This window comes from Oxyura jamaicensis, chromosome 4 (genome assembly GCF_011077185.1).
Source record: "Oxyura jamaicensis isolate SHBP4307 breed ruddy duck chromosome 4, BPBGC_Ojam_1.0, whole genome shotgun sequence".
Classification (NCBI taxonomy): domain Eukaryota; kingdom Metazoa; phylum Chordata; class Aves; order Anseriformes; family Anatidae; genus Oxyura; species Oxyura jamaicensis.
In genome coordinates this window covers 43950273-43970476 of record NC_048896.1, presented here as the reverse complement: position 1 = coordinate 43970476, position 20204 = coordinate 43950273, and the positions used below count along the sequence as shown (strand labels likewise).

Below are 20204 nucleotides of genomic sequence, written 5' to 3'. Positions count from 1 at the left end.
AGTATCCAAGTAATGGCTGCTACACCAATGACTTACACTGGCATAATATTACTATTTTTTCTTTATCCTCTTTTTTTTTTTTTTTTTGTACATTACAATTCTGAACGTTTCACTTGTTATTTTCCCTTTTCTGACATACTGAGCTTACTGTCCACAGTGTGTTCACAAGTGCTTTCCTGAGACCACTTTAGTATCCATCATTATATAATTACCTTTTCCCTCTGTATTTTGCTCCATATTTATTAACATTAAAATTCATTTTTCTTCCCCCTTCCTCCCCCATTCACACCGTCATGAGATCTTTCTGCAATCAAATTAGCTTTACCTTTGATTTTCCTGACTAATTTTTATGGTGTCAACGCTCTTAGTTATCAGAAAATTTATTCATCTGCAGTATCATTTATGAGGCTGTTGAACGGCAGATTTCCATGGGAATCCACTGGCTAGTCCCCTCCATTGTGAAAGATGGGTTTGTTTTCCTATTTCAATTTTTTTTCTTTTTTTTTTTCAGTCACATGGCCTTACATCTTATTCTGCAAGAGATTACCTTAAAAGTGTTGGCTAGGACCACACACACACACACACACAAATATATTTTAATTGTGGTATTTCCATCTAGTTTACCTTGCCCAGAGATTTCTACTTCTGCTGTAACTGAGCACACAAACACATTTAATTAAAAAAGTTAGACAACCTGCATTCAGCTTTGCATTTGCACTCTGTGCTCATCTTACTCAGACAAAGCTATACTGGCCCAGGTCTTTGTGAAGATACAGCCGGCTTCTAAGCTGGGGGATCAGACCTTACATTTGGTTTGAGTTGAGGGCAGTAAGCTAGTTTGCCTGCCATTTTATTTGGCCGCTGCTTCAGTGAGAATAAAATAAATTGGAATTTGGTTCCTCAGAATTGGAAATTCTTGTCTCTTTAAGGATATTGAGTAGAGATGGGTTTTTCCTGAAGCCTTCCATCATCAGTACTCCTTTTATTTGTTATTTAATAGTTTTCATTAAGAAACTAGAAGTTATATTTATATACCTCTCTGTTTTGTCACTCCTATGTTACCTGCACTCAACCTCAACAGCAATCTGTAAATTCTCATTACTCAAGTTTTTCAAGTGGTATGTCTATCAAAAAAGTAGTTATTCCAGCATGTTTTATTTTTTGTTTTGTTTTGTTTTGTTTTTAATCCTTCCTGCGTTAGGAAATCCCCAGTCTAAACAAGAGGAGTAACAACATAAACATTGGTAGATAAGTACAGAAATATATTTTTTTAATGGCATATAAGCTTTTAAAAGTACTGGTACTTATGACAAAATTTCTGTTCTAAATAGTAGTGGCACAGGAACTATTATATATATGTTTATGTATATAAAACAAAACAGAAACTTAATCGAAAGAAATGCAAACAGTCATGTTCTGTATTTTTGATTGAAAACATTGCCTAGTTCTCTTTGTTGTTGTTGTTTCTGAATTACTTGTTTTGCATAGCCTCAAAGTCCCGTCACACAGTGGACTTTGTTTTTAAGCATACGAGGGAGGACCATGAATGAAGGGGAGCCAAGCAGACTTCAGTCCTGATAAATACACAAATAAAAAGAAGTCACTATTTTGTACTTTTTTGTTGTTGTTGTAGAAAATTGCTAAGTGGATACATGCTTCTGGTTCTAAGAGAAATTCACTTAGAAGAAATTTGCAGTGAAATCATTAATTATGCCATTTCTTTACATCTCAGGTTGCTTCCCACAAAATAGAAATTCTCACATATGTAGAGTGTTTTAAGGTATTATTGCTGTGATTTTTTTTACTTGATCCCATTGTGACTGCAGACTTACAAACCAAATAGGACACTTATAGTCATGTATATAATATCAAGCTAATAATTTTCTGCCCTGTTGTATGTGAAATGTTTGAACTAATAAATGTTTGATGTTTGAACTAATAAATCATATGATCTTGGCAGTGACCCTGTCAGGTGATTAATGTACATTTCAGGCTAGCAAAGTCAAATACAAAATTTTCTTTGGTTGGGACACCTGTCCCAGAACATGTACCCTGCGGCATAGTATTTCTGGAGCTCATCCTATGCATTGTCATGCCCATAAAGAAAGCTCTTTCCCAAATTCCACAGGTCTCACGTATGGCAATAATAATCTAATATATAATACAGAGAGAGTAGAAAGAAAATCTGTTTCTGTTTTTGCATGCTCATCAAATGCAAGCCTTTCAAATACTGCAAGATACAAAGGCTGTGCTCATTATGGTATTTCTAATGTACCTGCTATTTAGCTTTGGTATCTGGATGCTGTTTCCTCAAACAAAGATGGAGTTCCTCTCATGAGAACAAGCTTTCTTGTAAGTTTTCTCATATTTCTTGGTTCTGATCAAAGGATTATTGCTGCAAGTGTAGTGTTTTGCATCCCTGATTCCCATCCTAATAATAAAAACACACACACACACAAATTAAGGATTGTAAACCAAATTAATCTTCTTGCTTCAACTTGGGGCATTCAGTGTAGCTTTAATCCTGAGCTTGAAGTGCCATTTCATGTCATTTCTAATAGTATCTGAAATTATTTACACATGGTAAATTTATTAGGAATCTGCTTTTCAGGTCACCTCCTGGGTATGCTTTTTTCCAGCCCTAACATGCAAAGTTCTCAAACAATGGAGACTACTCTGCATTGAAGCAGGTCTGAGATATGACCCACTCTGTACGCATGCTCTGCTGTTTCTTTTAACACATTTCCAGTTATTTCAAAGACCTGAACTACTAATGATGTATTTCTATTTTTTTTTTCCTATGGCTCATTATTGTTATTGGTGTTTTTTTGTTTGTTTGTTTTGTGTTTGTTTGTTTAAACTGTAAGTCTTGTTTCATTACAGGTTACTTATGTATAGACCTCATAATCTGTAAATCCTTCTGGGCTTTTTTATTGTGCAGTTTCCTCTGTGTGCAAGGCACAGGACTCAGAGAAGCAGATGGTGCCCTGAAATCCTGTTCCCAGATCCCTGTGATAAATAGTGTCAGTCCATAGAGTATAAATTTGTATCACAGGTTAGTCAGCACAAAGATCACAATTTTTCTCTTTTCTGGAAACCTCGGGGATTTTCAGTATGTGTGTATGTAAATTATGGTAGTATTAGGCGCTAGAAGCAGCATTCTCGCTTCAGGTTCACAGGCTCTGGAACAGTTAGTACTGCATGGGTGAACTTGTGCAGGACCAAGTTCACTGGTAAAACAAAGCAGTGAAGTGTAACCTGAAAGAGATTTGTTTTATTGACCTGTTCACACCCAAGAATAAACTCTTACGTTTATCACGGCTCCAGTTTACTGTCAAAATCTGGGATGTAAATTCAGAAATTGTCTAGCTACTTGGGAAACTGGAAAACAATGATTTCTAGTCCACAGTTTGATACAGGTTGAAATGCATCTTGTTTGCCTGAAATAGGGATTAAGTTTGGATTGTACTCATTGCATGTGGGACAGTTTCCAAAGATGAATAAACAACATGTATTGTGGTTTATAATAAGAATACATATATAATTGAGTTCCAGGAGGATGTAGTGAAATTTAATTTAATTTTATGATTTTTCATTTCTCAGTTCTGTAGGGCTGCAGAGCTAGAAAGGAGAAGGATCTCAACCATGACTCTACAGAGGACTCCAATTAAACTAAATGCGTCTGAAGTGCAATGGAGGAGTATGGCAAAACAAAAGTACAGTATATGATCCTTTCCTTTTCTGAAACTGGGCATGGTTTAAATGTGAATTTGTTCCAGCAGAAATAAAGGAATTTAGGGGTCTCTTTATTTGTTTCTTTGAATGCAGATGCTTCATTCTGAAGGTCTGTGTTTCTGCCACCTAAGGTGGGGGGATGAATCCTGCCTATTGGGACTAACAAGATCGCTGTTAAGGAGAGAGGAGTACAGCTGTGATGTCTCTTAACTACTGGCTGTGTTTATCTACCTGCTCAGAGATTGCTCAGAACATAGGTGAAGTGTGATGCATTGTTAGTTTTTTTCTGTTTTCCCTCTGGGGAGAGAAAATGACTAGAGAAGCAATGGAAGAACTGTGTTTACAGAGTAGCACAAAGCTGAAAAGTAAGCTATCTACCTTTGGCTAGCTTAGCTTTAGATTGTTGTGTTTTGTTTTTGTTTTTATTTTTTTTTCTTTTTTATTTTTATTTTTATTTTTTTTTTTTTTTGTAATTTGCTTGGCAAAAGTAATGTGAATATGCTGGTTTTGGCAAGCCCCTCTTCTTTTCATGTCACACTATCTCATTCTCTGCCTTTCTCTAGCATCCCCCCCTTTCTTGCTTCCTTTGCTAATGTATAAACCACCTGCACACCTCTTGACTGACTTTTCTCTAAGAGGCGACCACAGTGTTTGGTTAAGTCACGGGAGACGTGGGGATTTGTGCAGTCCTCTCGCTTTCGCGCTGCGGAAGTGATGACAGAATGGTCCCTACAGTCGCGAGAGAAGCTGACACATCACACCCAATTATGTGGCCTCCCTTGGCCCCTTGCTCCACTCTTCCCTGAAATATAAGCTTTCTGTCTCACGCACGCTCTATTTTATTTTTTTTTAAAGAAATTTGTTATTTAAAAGAAAAGGAAAAATGGTGTTGGGGGGGAAGGAGTTAGTGTATCAGTCTAAAACAAGCTATTATAGAGTAAGTCTTCAGGGACATTCAATATATCAGATTAAACATAACTTAACCACTTGGAAATTTTTTTTAACACTCACACAGACACCAAGTTTAAACTGATGGTAATAAAGGATTAAAGCCCTGTCATTTGCGATGATACTGCCCACATCAGCTGTTTTGAGCTAGTGGAAGTTATTTATCAGGAATTATATAGTATAAATATATGCACCAGTATGTATCTGCTCAGAATCCCACACAACATTCAGTCCCCAGCAGATTTTTTTTTTTTTTTCTATGTTAGTGCCACATATGCTATTGAATGTGGCCATGTTTATTTTTCTTTGCTCATCCCTAGAAGGATATATCCCTTAAAAGTGAAATACTGCATGAGTGTCAGGGCTTCCTTCCCTTTGTAACCCAGTAGATGATAGAGGAACAAAAGCAATGCTGACTTTCAGCCCTTTGAATGTACTTGTAAGAAGTACAGTAATTGGGGATTTTTTTTTTTTATTTATTTTTTAAAAAGTTCCTGTGCTAATGAGCTGCATTTGTCCTATAACTGGATTCTAAATTATAGAGGTGGAGCACTGATTTCAAATTTTATAAAATTGCCTGAGCAGAAGCTCTCTGCTCTGAACATATATGGAAAACTTTTTTGATTACAAAATCTACTGCAAATGGAGTTTTTCCACTCATAGCAAGTACATAGGGTGATAGGGTGCTCAAATGATTGTTGTTTTTTGTTTGTTTGTTTGTTTTGTTTTGTTTTTCTGTTCCTTGTTGTTCTCCCTCCTTTAAGGTTTGACAACTATTCTAAGACACCAGGAATACAATATTCACAGCATGGTAATTTAACTATAATTGTAATACAAATTATGCACTTACATCTATGCTGTGAATTTCATTGAGAACTTGAGAAGTTTCTTAGCAACAAATACTTTTTCTGCTGTTCTTTCTGTACCATGACAGAGAATATCAAAATATACAGGATAGTGAGAGGAAAAAAAAATCATCGTTATTCATATCAATTAATCCAATTTTCTGTGAACAATGCTGTTGACTTTAGACAGTAGTTAGTACTTACTCTACAAGCAGACATTTATTATTTAGTATTGGGAGCTAAATATACATGGTAGATACCATATTATGTTTCAGTATTGTAAGTTGTTATTAGTTGCTTTTTAACACAAGTTCTTTTAAAACCCTTTAAATTTACATGGTTTGAATGACCAAAGAGCCGCACTAGAATGGCTGGGATTTTCAGAAGGCCAGAAATGTTCTCTGAGCAGAACTTAGTGTTGTAGAACTGTAAAACACTCCCTGTTCAACCTGCACACTCTGGCCAACATTCTTTAGCCAGACAAGGTGGCAAATGTTTGTTTGTGACTTTGTGAATCTTAAATCTGGCTGTTCACTCACTGCGAATCTCAGTGGAGCCTCTGTGAAACTGGATACGATGATCAGTCCCCAAAATACAACGACATTATTACTTGTAGCCCGATGGCTAGAAGTTAAGTGTTGGCAGGATTCTTGGGGTCTCGCAGAGGGGATCTGCCCTGGGAAAATGAGCTGGAGACTCCATATGTCATGTGAGAACTAGAATAGAAAAATAAAATTGTAAGTCAGTTTTTGTGTTAGGGTGGGGTCATACAGGGAGTAGGTGATTTCAGCAAGAAGTCATCATATTACAAGTACAGTTTTAAGATATATGTCTTTGCTAAATGAATGATGAGGTAATGGTAAAGTTAAATTGACTAGCCCGTGTCTGAAACACTCTTGATAGGGAGTGATGGGGTCCACACATGTGCCTAAATGAAGGATAACAGTAGAAACACCGTTTAGCTATGCAGTGGGCATATGACTGTTGTGTAAGCAGGTTATCTAACAATTTGAGTTGAAGCAGGGTTGGAGGTATGGAGATTGTGTTCAAGAATTAATATGTAAACCCCTGTTCCCTTTTTATGGGAACGGGTTACCTTTCCTACGTGAAACCACATATTAGGAATGTACTACATATTCTGCTGAAACACAGTTGTGGTTTGTGGGCTTTTTTTAGAAGGCTCCTGCCTTTTAAACTGACTGCCTTGAATCTAAAAATATATTCCTTGGAAGGAGAGAAAAACATGGAATATACTTGGAAATATCTAAATATAACTTAAAATAGTTTTCCAATTCATTAAAGTTTGCTTGACCCAAAATGTCAGGACCCACCAATGTGCAATGCAAGAGATGAATATCTCTTGTATCACCTTTCTACTGGTATAAGCCCCAACTTCAAGCCTGTTAGAGTAGGAGGTGTCTGGAGTTAATCCTGTAACTGCAACTGCTTCTTGCAACTCAGCCTAATGTATTTTGAGATTTAAATCCACAATTGAGGAGGAAGAAGGAAATGCATTCATGATGATTTTTTTCCATAGCAGCTGTTTGAATCTGTTAACATGCTCATACCTTTAAAAGTAAATCCTGGGAGAAAGAGAAACTGAGAAGCATATTGCAGTTGAAGTGCTGAGAAGAGCACAATAAACGTAGTTAAATTCAGAGATTTCTTAGAAAAATATAACACTGATAATGGAGAAAAGAGGGAAAACTGTGTAAAGAGATTTGCACGTGGGCTTTTGGTTCTCCTTGGGATAAACAGGGATAAATGGTGCACCTGCTGCACCCAGGAAAAATACGCTTGTGTGCAAAAGAAATCAGGTAACCATCGGTACAAAGTTGTCTGCAAATAGTCCCATCAACTGAAATTAGCATTTTCATTTTGGAGAATGCACCTTTGATTAATCAGATGTGTTTACCAATTGTGATTTAGGAAGCTGCCTGAAAATAAAGGTCTGTGTTTAAAGTCAAGTTAATGATAATAATTTTAAAATCCCATATTAAATTTATTAGAAATGTTTATGAAGACCACACATAATTTTTGCTTGCATTTTTTGTTGTTTTTAAAGTTAGCTGTGATTGGTGAGATATGTCTGAGTGGGATATACTGTGTCTGATCTCACCCACCGGTGAGAAAAGATTATTTTCCTTTCTTAATCTTGAGTATTATGAAGAGTAAGTTTTTAAGAATGTGCCTACAAAATCGGAAGAGAAGATGCACAGATAGATTTAACACTCATTCTTTACTGTTGTTATAAGAAGTTTTTTGTACATAAGGTTCTTATTGTCCATGTAGAAAAGGGGAGGTAGAATCAATTTCCTCTTTAACATATTGATAAACAACTCCAGATATGGTGGTAGGGGGAGTAAGAAACTACATTTACCTTTGTGTGACCTATATAGGAATGCTGGAAAAATTAATTCCAGAATATTATGGCGACATTCCTTCAAGTTGTGGATATGATTTACATAGTAGGTCTTCTCGAGCCGTCCAGCTTCTTTCATCTTGATACTGTAAATTGCTTTCATTTCCCTCCCCCCCCATCTGTATGCTTGAGGTATTGTTGTGATAAATTATGGAGGTACAGAACCGAAAATGGTGTGTAGATTGTCTAAGAAATTGAGTGCAGTCAGCCTTCAAAGTGGTGGATGATGTGCTAAAACAGCTACCTTCCCCTGGTCAGGTCGCACATGTCGTCAATGAGCAGCTGCTTTTAACTTTGCCTTTTGCCCAGAGCACTGAGAGCAGCTGGATTTATTGAATTAATAACTGCTCCATTTGGGGTGTTTTGTTTTCCCATGACCGTGAAATCTGGCTATAATGTTAGCAAAGTGTAAGACAGGTCTTCTTCACCAAACAAGGTGGTGTCTTTTTTGTTATTATATCGTACTTAATCTGTGCGGCAGAAAATAATTGGAAAGCTGTTCCTGCAGGGAAACGAAACGTTTCTTGGTAAACAGAGGTAAGGAAAAAGGAGCAAAGCACATAGGAATGAGGTAGGTGACATACACATACTGAGTTTGATTTTGAGGACACTTGTACCAGTCTGTGAATTAATCTCTTTGGTTGCAGTGCTTAGCAGTGGTTCTCATTAAATCAGTAATGCATTCTGAACAGCGTTATTAGTAGTGGTCAAATATGCAGTATTTGTGCATTGGACTTTTTTTTTTTTTTTTTCTTCTCAAAGCTCTGGATTTCTTGCGTCTGACTGAGAAACATTGGCAGTGTGTGATGCAGATGGAGAAAGGTGATCCCGTGGCCTCTGGCTCCTCTGATCACACAAGTGTGAGGGAAGTGCCCTACCACAGAGCTTCAGGGCAATCCCTGCTAATGGGCTTTGGTTTGGGGTTACTGTTGGTAGGGTTCACTCATTTTCTAGAACAATACATGAGGTAACACCTCCAGGCTTTACCTATCATGGCACATATTAGAGTAATCATTCTTGTGTTTTGGTTAGTCTGCTGTGTTGAAAGTGTTGGAGTCACCTTATTAATGGAAAAAAAGATAAGGTAATACCTCTGGGAGGAGTTGTTCAGCTGTGCTCTTGGCTTAGCAAAAGAAAAGAGAGGGGAGGAGTTATTGGGAGCATACATCTGAATTCAAAACCCCTTGTGTGCCCGGGTTGTTGCAACAGTGGGGCCTGATACCAAAGCCTGATCCCGAATCATCTTCAGAATGTTAAAAGGGAAAGTCCTGAAGGTGTTGCTGATGTAGCTTCCTACACAGTCTCAGGAGAAATGGGACTGAATGCCAAGCTGCCATTTCTAGCAACATCTGTACTCATTAGTCCCTCATAACATGTGTCCCCTGATGAGGTGTGTGGCTGCTGTATCTTTGGTTGAGGTGATTTTCAGGTCATTTCAGCATCTGAAAGACTCTTTGGGAAAAGGTGGAGGAGATCTGACCCACTGGAGCTGGAGAACTGCATCCCATTTTTAGAAGCTCACCAGTCCTTGCCATATGTATTCTCCCAAGAGCTGACAGTTGTACTTGTCAGCCTGCAGCTGCATTTTCTGTTTCTTAACATTCCTTTGATGAAATCTAGTTTTACCAAGATAGTGGCATCTCCTTCTAAAAAGGTGAAATTAGCTGGGCTTTACATTTTAGTGTACTTAATGTATTTCTTTATGTTCCTTATATAGGTGTTATGTTCTAAGTTTTGAAGTTCTGTAAATACGTCTAAAAATAAATATTTTGGTTCATATTATATGCATGTATTTGTCATTGTTATGAAAATTACTATCCTAGAAATTAAAAAATTTACAACTCTTGGGAGTAGAAATGGTGACATTTTACACAACTAATTCTTAAACTGCTGCAGAGGTAGGAGGAAAAACACTTTGCACAGACTCTGTTTCAAGAGCCTGGTTTCTGTGCTTAGGTGGTTTCAGAAGTGAGTTCAAATTCCAAACGTGAAGAAAGGCAATTTGTTCGCAGCGCAGCTATGCAGTCTGCAATACATGTACCAAGAAACTTGAGAAGGCTAAAGATCAGAAAGCACAATAACTTGTCTCCTTGTTTTGTGTGTTCTTCTTTGTAAGCAAACAGTTCCCTCATCAGCTGCTGCTGCTGCTTACGGAAACAACCTCTTATTAAGGCTTGACAGTCTGGGGTCAAAGGAGTCCTACACCTCCTCATCCAGAACTTGTTTTTACTGTTTTTCTTCAGAATGTGGTATGTACTTAAAACATCCAAAGCATACCCAGGTGTGGTGCATTCTGCTGATCGGCACCTTCATTCTGTGGTCAGGTGCTCAGGTAGTGACCTCCTGTGAAACATTTTCTGCAAGAGATGTGTATTTTAGAAGACTCTTAATTCTTTAGTGAGGTGATGAACTGCTCTGATGATAAGACAAGATCACCTCTTATCATCTGAGATTGCCAGGTTCCTTTTCTACATACTTGAAAACTTCAGTGATGGGTGAAGTAAGGGCACTGCAGCTGTCGCCTTTGCAGCTTGCATCCATCTCCAAGAGCAGCGCTGTCCTGCACACAGGAGAGGGAGACCTGAGAAAACAAGGCATGTTTGTGGTATTAAAAGCTGAACGATAAGACAGTGCAGGATGTGGGGTGCAGGAATTGGACTAAGGAAGGGATTTTGTATGTTGGCATTTTCTAATTAAAGAATGATGAATTTTAGACCTTTAGTAATTTACCTATAATGAAGCTTGTTGTGTAGAAGCATTTGAAAAAAGTGTCTCCTTGAAGTAACCAGTGCACTGGCTGTCAGGATATTTCTGTAGAAACTGGAAGGCTGAGGTTCAGGTCCAAGCCTGAATTAGGCCCTTGAGTGGAGTCTCAGGGAGCTTAAGCAAACATCCGAAGCACTGAGCTATACTGGGATAAGTTTTTTCTTCTCCTTCCCTCCTCTCCCTCTGGCCTTTTTCTTCTTCCAAAATTTCCATTCAGGAGGTGAGAACATTTTCCTGAATAAAACATAATAGGAAAAATGTCATTTCTGCAGGAAAAAAACGACTGCCTTGATAAACTAGTGTTTCCTAATATGAAACATTTTGCTCCAAATTTCTTATTAGCACTCATCCATCCCTTCCTCTAACCCATTCTTTATGAAATTTTCATCAGCTTTCCTCTCTTCTCTCCACTTGCATGCCCATTGGATTTATTTTCACCACCCCCACATTTCCCTCCTCATAGCTTTCCATCACATCGGCTTTCAGCTCGAGTGGCTTCTCTCCACCTGCATAGGAAGTGCTGGCCATGCCCTGCTCTTAGCTACTGGAGCTGGCAGCTGCCCTGGAGAGGAGCAGACGAGGGAGAGAAAACAAGAGAAGTGCTTCCAAGTTGACCTTGTGCTGGGTTTGCATCCATCCTGTCCTTTGTGGGGGTCGGAGTGAGTTCAGTAAGGTAAAATCTTCAGAGATTTCACTTTGTAAAAACTCTTAGAAGTGGATGCTATTTTTGCTGAGCCTGTACTGAGGTGTGATTTTTGTTATTTTTTCCCCTCTCTATGTTTTACAATTTGGCCAACTGAAAGCATTTTCTGAAAAAGTAATAATAAGCAATCCCTGCTTTGAGTACAGAGCCATTCCTGTATTTCAAAGGCAAAAGGAAAGATCTTGAGATACTTTCCAGAGAAACTAAGTCATTGTGGAAAATGTTATCTTTGGAAGTTAATTTTGCAACGCTATAAGCGATGTGAAAAGAGGGTCTTGTAACCAGAAGGATGTGGCAGCTTTGGGAACAGGCTGAACTACATGTCCTGCCTGTAAGAACCTTTTGTCATTTATCATAAGTCTGTTGGGTAAAAGCTTCACACTGGAAGTCCAACAAAAAGAAATGTGAGATATATGTGAGATATTTATATTACTTAAAAAAAAAAAAAAAAGCATCTGAGTGATAGATCAAAATCAGTAGTAATAATAAGCAGTAATAGGTATTCCTTGACAGATGCAGAAATTTATTCTGTTAATCCCTAAGAACTTTGACAACACTCCTACAAGCTTGTTCTGCTTTATTTGCACAGAACAGTCTGCCCTGAAGAACAGGCTTTAAATCTAAATTGTCTCTCCCTCTCTGCTGCTAATATTTTTGGTCCCAGACTGCTCAGCTAGTTTAAATTTCTTCTTTGATCTTGGTCAAGATAGGCAATCCAGAAACAGGTGTCCATTAATGTAAGAAAAAATGCACAAAATTAGCTTCAGAATTGACATCTAAGGGAATCTTTACATTGCTTTTCATTTCACATGCTCAATTTGCTCTTCTGTGCCAGGCTGCAAACCCATTTTAACAGAGCAAAATGTTAAATGACAAAAACACTTGCCCTTTTCCCCTCTGCAGCCAAGCTGACATGCAGAGATACTGAAATCAAAAAAAAAAAAAAAAAAAAAAAAACACCTTTTATCCTGACTTACTGAAACAGTACAAACAACAAAAGGCAGTGGTGGTTTGGGTATGCCTCATACTATGAGGCTGTGAATCAGATCCAGCTCTGGCTGATCCTACCTTGATTGATGGACATCTCAAAATTCTTATTCATTTGGGACTGAAGCAAATTGTTTGCTTATTAGTTCCAATGTGACCTAAATCTGGACTTTAAGTCAAGGTATAATTGAGTCCTAAAATTGCTGTGGACTTTTAAACTCTGATTGAATTGATGGAGTATGAGGGAGTTCTGCTCCTTCACTAGGGATGCTCTGTATCTTGCCAGTACTACCTTTCTTTGAATGAATTGCCAGCCTGAGCAGAAGACAAGAAAGTGATTAAGTCAAATTTGCTGACCCTGTCACTTCTGTAGCTTTAGCTTCAAATAACTTTTTAATAGTGTTTAGATTTTGTTTGTTTGTTTGTTTATTAAACTTTAGCTTGTTTTTTGGACTAGGTGTGATGCTTTACATAGTAATTGACAGCTGATTTCCAGGGCACCAAGTATATTATTTTTAACTATACCATCCTCATAGAAATAAATCAAACTGACATCATTCAATAGTTATTTTGTGCAAGAGAATATGCGTTCACCTGGTCTGCTAGTGCTCTCTCCTGTTTTATTTCCTGCAGGGAAAAAAAAGAAGAAAAAAAAAAAGAACCACCTAAAATTGTTTTAATCCTTTATAGTTACATTAAAATGATGTGGCTGTCCAGCAGATAAATTGACTCCATTGTATCTGTTCTAAATTTATATATATAGCAAAGTTCTGTATGGTCATAAATGATTTATCTTTCTTATTTGGAGTAGAGTCATAATCATTCACTCTTTTTCAAGTCTAGTTTGGCAACTTTATCTCACTTGCAGTTTGCATTTCTGAAAGTGGAAATATATTCTGCAGCTTTTGATGTGTTGATTGGTAAGAAGGTAAAGACAGCTGCACACATGTCTCCAGAGACTTAGCTCAATGGCTAAATGAAGACCTCTAGTGCTTTCTTGTTAGCCAAGATAGATCTCCATCCAGATGAACCACAATTAGTCAATAGTGAAGGCTATAGGTTCATGTGATCAGAAGCCACAAATCAGTTTTCCCTAGGACTTAGTTATTGGCAGATAGCGCCTTAGGCTATGCCTTGCTGCCGCTTGCCTGACTGTAATTTTTCCCCTAGTGAAGTTTTTAAAGTCACATACTGAGACTGGAACAGTGATCTCCTGACAGCAAGGCTGTCACTGGCCTGTCAGATATCAATTGCTTATCAAACAAATTGTCTGCTACTTTAATGTACCTGGCCCCTCGCTATTAACAAAGCTTAAAACACTGCTGTTTTTTGTCCTGCTATTTACTGTGTTGGTAGCTGTCTGCTTAACTGCATACCTCATTATTTTGAGGTGATGTGGGCCAAATCCTTCCTTCACAAAACATTGATAGAAACAAACCAACATGATTTACAGCCGAGGTAACTGCACATCATTGTGAATCTGTGAATGCTTATCAGTGAGCTAGCAAGAATCCTTAATTTTCTGCAGGAATCACAATCCTCGTCCAAAATGCTTTTGTTTCATAAGGTTTGATTAACATATTTATTTATTTGGTTGGACTTGCATTATACACAACTTTGCTATGGCTAAAATTAGGGGTAAAAATATATTAGGAAATTTGATCCGAGGCTTTCAGAGAACTGGGAGGGTAGCAGGGAGTAAAGTCACACAGCACCCACAGGCTACAGATAAGTATGATTCCCCAATTTTATAGGTAGCTAAAACGAGTCTTGGAGAAGCTGCAGTACTTCCTTACCCAGCGAATGAGTTGCAGACGGAGCCTAAGGGTTTTATTATCTGCCCCTATTTGTAGTTACCAGCCAGTCTGTCTCCTCTGGGGATGAGTTACATGCCAAAATGGCATCCGCCATGGCTTCTGGGTAGTACTCTAGCTGAATCAATCACACCTTTCTCATTGCTGTTCTACAAATAAAGGAAAAATTAAGGCGAGTAGAAGTAAAAGTCATTCTCCAATGAACTGAGCATAGAAAACGTGCTCTAAAATTTCCAGCATCCTGCAGTGATGGTGATTAGTTAAAGAAACACCACAGCCTTGTTACTACCATATCTTTTAAAACCTTTTTACATTACAAGGACGGCCTAAGAAATTAATTAAAATGTTGGACAATAACATAATCAGGGATATCTATATTTGCAGTCTTTTCTCTGTGCTTGCATACATCTTTTATCTGTCAAGTACAGCAAATAGATAATTAGCCCCCTTTTAAGTGCTTCACTGCTTATATTGGAGCTATAGTCGTGCCCTAGTGGGATGGTTTCCAGGAAACCTGATACACATTCTCAGCTGAAAGAACACGTGCCTATTCATGGGCTGTTAAAAACTGATAGAGATTAGAAAATTCTCTTCTAAAAAATTCAGTTGTTTCTATTCTCAGAACACATCTGGTTTGTAGAAGTTTTAAAGGTGGAGCAAGCCAAAATATGGAGTCCCTACAAGTTTCTTACTCAGCAAAATTCTTGCCAAGGGCAATAAGACAGTTACTAAATATATGTTTCAGGATATCACCTAATATGTAAACAAAAAGGTAGGTTTTAATATGATGGTAATGACTCATTGTGTTAAATTCATGCAATCGATCGTGCAGTTTCTGCTTGGGCAAAACCCAAGTATAGTTGGATCTGAGCTAATGCAGTCTTTATCTTGACAAACTGCCATAAAAAAAGATTAGCCAGTTAATGTGTTTATAGCACTGTGCATTAGTATTAAAGTAATAAATCTGAAAAATAATCAAATCATCTTAATTTCACATAATGATTAAGAAAATTGTGCTTACAGATTAAAGTGGTGCTTGGAGATTCCACCCCCTCTTCTTTCTGCATTAAAATCTTTATGACAGAAAGGCCTCATTGAGGGTTACTATAACATGTAATGTCACATGCCATCTCTTGCTGACCACAAAAATAACTCAAGGCGCCACTCTGCTGCAATTAGCAGCTGTAAGATTATGATGTTTTGACACAGGTGAGGTGAAAACCTCCAAGCACAGAGTGAAGATACGAGTTGCATGACTATTTCCTGCACTAAGTACCACATATTATTTATATGCCTAAAACCTCATAAGAAAGGACTTTTCACAGACTCCTGAAGTAAGTTCTGCCACCAATTAATTTGCAATGCTTTGTGTGAAGGCTGAATTTGACCAGCATTATCTAAAGTTTTCCACTATTCTTTGCCTTATGAGTAAATATATTTGTTTCCACTGCTCTGCCTCATCAGGAGGAATCAATTATAGTATAAGGTGATTAAATACCAACCCTCAGTTACGTCTTACTGTAAGGCTGTCTTTTATAATTATGAGGTAGACTTTATCCCTCTATTCACCAATAGTACCCTACTGGATGAACGGAGTGGCTGAACATGCACTGGGGTACTTATGAAATAGTGTACTGTGTATTTGAGAATAATCATCAAATAGTTGCATGTCTTATAGGCCCTGAGAAAGGGTATCTTACGGGTACAAACAAGAATTTTCTAAGATATATATTTGAGAGGCAATTAGCATACAAACTACACAGCTTTTAAGTATAATTTGGGAGCAGATCACTATGTTAGAAATGTATAAAAAAGCATTAGAGAGTAGCCTCATTCTTCCTTTTTGTGCTTGTGTATTTTGCAAGACTATGCATTTACCCAATATGCTCTCTGTAACTCTTCTCTAACATTTAATTTACTTGTTAAGAAAAAAAAAATGGAACTTGCAGCTACAGCAAAGAGAAGTTAGGGTTAATATACCAGTTAAGTTACTTCTATAGTAAAAGCCCTTATACACATTTAGGAGCACTTCCCTGACTTTCAAAAATAAATAAATTTATTGTTTTATTCCACAGATTTCCACACGATATTTACCACTAGCCACACTGTGTGGCAGCAGAAATGCCCATATTGCAGATGTGTCCATCAGCTGAAAGGTGCCTGGGTAAGAAGATTTGTGGCTGATGGTGCACTGCTTTGAGGCTCAGGAGGCCTGCCTCTGGCCTGATTTTTGTGTGTGATTTTCTTGGATGGCAGAAAGGGTAGGAGCCATACGCCCATTAAATGCTGTAATGTGACTCCAGTCTTCTGTCTGTGCTCACTCTCATCTGTATACGTGAGCACATACATAACCGTACAAATATACCTACCCAGATGAAATTCTGCATTGGCTTTGGTCCTATTGAATTTTCTGAAATGATTTTTTCAGCTTGATGGGTTTTAGCGCATTAAAGTGAACGAGTAAAGCAGCATACTTCATCAGCATTGGTAGGAGGGAAGGGAGTAGGAGGGGTGTTTGAGAAAGGTAAAGTGCACATAAAACTGGATAAAGTCACCTGCTGCTCCCCATCATGCAACCTAAGAAATGTACAGGAATTTACAATGTACAAATGTTCTGCTTTATAACTACTGAATTTCACGGTTGCATATTTGCCACTTGTGAATTTGTAACTGGATATTAACAATTTCCAAATGGCTTGGGATGTTTGTGCACACGTCGTACTTGAAAAGTGTGGTAAACATATGTAGCAACCTGTTTGTTCACTGCAGAGGGCACACAAGGAAAGAGAAATGCTAAGAACTGCCATGCAGTAAGCTTTCAAAGTGGCACGACCACATTAAATATGCAAGCATGAGCTGTTACCGTCCCCCAGACATTTCCATATGGATCTGATAGATGCAGTTATATTGTCCAAGTAAGAGGTGAAAGCCAAAGGGTTATGTACAAGAAGATGATTTAAATGTGAATAAGCCATTAGAAACTACTGGTAGTACAAAACCAGAATTTTATTTGATCCTTTTGTGTTACCACATGTTAAATGGAATGAGATCCAGCCTGTGAGTGGTACTGGGATTAGACACCAGAAAGTGAGGGGTAAAACTGCAGAATTAAAATAACCCCTGGTTTTATTCATCTCTTCTGAAGTATGTCAAGTGTCACTTTTGTTGATTACCATAAAAACAGGAGTCACTTTCTTCTAAAAATATAAAAAAGTTATCCTGGTACCAAGTATTAGGTAACCAGAATGTAAGATATCACAGCTACTGTGTTATGGAGTTATAAAGCAGTGGTTGTGACACATTATTATTATTACTACATCTACGACTACCACTTACTTGCTATTTGCTCCAAACATGTTAGAAAACATTTTTCTCTTTTGTGTTTCCTTAGCAGCTAATACATCAAGGTTCATGTTTCTGCCTAGGCAACCTTGATCCCATTATACTGTCCTATCCTACTCCTCCTGATTTAATATTATTATATCATATATCCTATTATCATATAAATAGTCAGGAATAAAAAGGCAAAATTTAAAAGTATACAAAGCTCTAAAGAACATTAAAAGCAATTAAAATAACCCAAAAGAACATTTTTCTGAAACACATTTTTCTAAAACAAATACAAACTTTTTACTTAGAAATATTATGGGATTTTAAAAAAAATCATCAGATAGACAATTAGTTTCAAAACATTAAAAGAAGAATCCTATTAAAGTATGCATTTATTTTAAGTTTATTTTTATGATGTATTTGTGACATATGGTGAAAGGCCATAATTATTTGCTGTCTGAGAAGTTTGTGAATAATGATTGAACCAAAGGTTAGCAGGGGGAGGTGTTCGTTTCCCCTTTCCTTTAATAATTCCATGCTCTTCCTTTCCATACGTTTGGGTTAGGAAGTTTGTCTCTTTTCAGGAAGACCTTTTGTTTGCAACCTGCTGCCAAATCCATCTGTATGCATCATCTTTGGTAATATTGAGAGTTGTACCTTCCACAGTCTTCGGCACTGCATGATGAAGCGCTCTATTTATATTAAAATGAAGAAGTTCCTAAGGGAGACATAGAACAGAATGAAACAACAAACAGAGCTTTAGAGACTGAATGTGTGAAGTGACAGTGACAGCAAAATGGTAGCTTTTGTTACAGAGTGGCCCAAAGGGCTGCGGAAAGACTTATAGCATGAGCCACAGTGGCTTGAACTTGGCAGCACTTACAGGCTTAAGTACTTGCCATGAGAAGATGTTTTACAATACAGAAGTTAATCAAATAATTTCTCAAGCTTGCACATCTTGATTTGGGATGTCATTGAAACAATACGTTGCATGAAGCTTTTCTATATATAAATTAAAGGAATTATTTTAACATTGAACCATATTTCTTCATTTAAATCAACACACAACTATACTGCTGTTTTTATGATTTACTTACTCTAGATAATAGGAGAGAAAAGACATAGACGTCACATTATACAGCAGCTAATGCCCTACTGTTTTCAGCTCAAGGGAAGGGAGAAAGTGAATTAAGCTGCTACTGAAATGTGCCCTGCAGGTCAATTTGAATCGGGCAAGAGTGCTATAAAGTGGTTTATTGTGGCGGGGAAAGCTGTTAAATTGCCTGGAGGACTGGCTCAACATCATCGTGATGAGGGAAGCCGCCAGGTTGCTGTGCCCGCTCTCCTAATGGTACAGGCAATCCACCTGGCCATCCGGAGGTATCGGGTGTGGGAGCAGTGAAAGGGCAGGAATTACTAAAGCTGAATTTTGAAGGAAAATATTTTGTAAAGTATTTTTATAGTGGAGAAATAATGTCAGAAGTGATTTCTTGAAGAGAAAATAGAGAGAGTAGAAGGCATTGCAAATTGATATTTTCTTTGGATGTTGAGTCCCTGGCTGGGCCAGAAGAGCAATACAGGTGAGGGGATATGGTGCTAGCAGAAGGGGAGTTAAGAGCTGAGTATCTGTGGAGGGAATGGGCTTTTACTTGTTTTTGTTGTCAGTGTGTAATTCACATTTTACGCAAAGGAAATATTTGTTATCCATCCTTCTCCAGGCCGTCAATTAGCTAGTTAAAACTTGCCCCTTAGAACCAGAGGGAGAGCCTGGGTTTCTTACTGGTTCCAGCCTGACATTCCCAAACCATAACGTCATATTTTCAAGAACTCATTTTCGGTTTCAACATCTGCTGCAAAAAGAGGGCACCATCTATTGGAAATAAATAAAGTGGTAGTCAGATACTCTAATGAACAAACTTGTTTGGGAAAAAATTAATTGTTCCCTGTGGATATAGACCTGCAGATGCCGATACCACTGCGAGGGAGGAAAGATCACCTTTTACAAGGCAAAGACATGATTTATCCCATTCCTAGCCAACAGGAAGTCAAGCACAGGGCATATCCTTCAAGTATTTATTTTCTGAAAATTATTTCTATGGAAAAAAAATGAAACAAAAGTTTAAAACATCTGAAAGCACTTTCTGACTTTTAAATTGACCTTCCTTTTTTTTTTTTTTTTTTTTTTTCAGTTGAAAATGTCTTTCTTGCAACTGTTGTTGCAGAGGACAGGAGTTATGAAAGTCCAATAGGAAGAGTTTTCCAGAAAGAAAAGCTCAGCCTCATTTTTTGGGACCCAGTTAAAGACTATCTACTTTAGGTCATGTTATCTGATACATTAGTACCCCTACCACAGAAAATTTGCACTTAACAAGTATTTCTGTCAACACCTACTCAGGCATCCTCTACTGCTGAGCTCCCTCAGTATCTCTGGCACTTGCCATCTCTCTGTGATTTTGCAGGAGTGTGACAAGCTGTGCTTTGTTGATGTTGCTCTGAAGAGCTATTGCTCTTTGTTGCCTCTGAATACTGGGAAGAGAGAAAAAAAGGAATGTGAGAGGGGAAGATTTGGATATTAATTTCCAAATTATAGAGTATGTTGTGCTGTTGTTTCTTTTCTTTTCTTTTCTTTTCTTTTCTTTTCTTTTCTTTTCTTT

The 20204-nt window shown here is 37.7% G+C and overlaps 2 long non-coding RNA genes across 2 annotated transcripts in view; one reads left to right on the top strand and one right to left on the bottom strand.

Moving 5' to 3' along the window:
* The first annotated feature begins 4035 nt into the window (after window positions 1–4035).
* Window positions 4036–20204, top strand: part of LOC118166549 — a 17283-nt gene continuing 1114 nt past the window's right edge. Inside the window, exons 1-2 of the long non-coding RNA XR_004750569.1 lie at window positions 4036–4100; window positions 16296–16384. This is a non-coding gene — a long non-coding RNA (uncharacterized LOC118166549). The remainder of the gene's footprint in view (window positions 4101–16295; window positions 16385–20204) is intronic.
* Window positions 10143–15349, bottom strand: LOC118166550. The gene is made up of 3 exons (XR_004750570.1): window positions 15242–15349; window positions 14203–14369; window positions 10143–10950 (listed from the first exon to the last, which is right to left on the bottom strand). It is a non-coding gene; the product is annotated as an uncharacterized LOC118166550 (long non-coding RNA).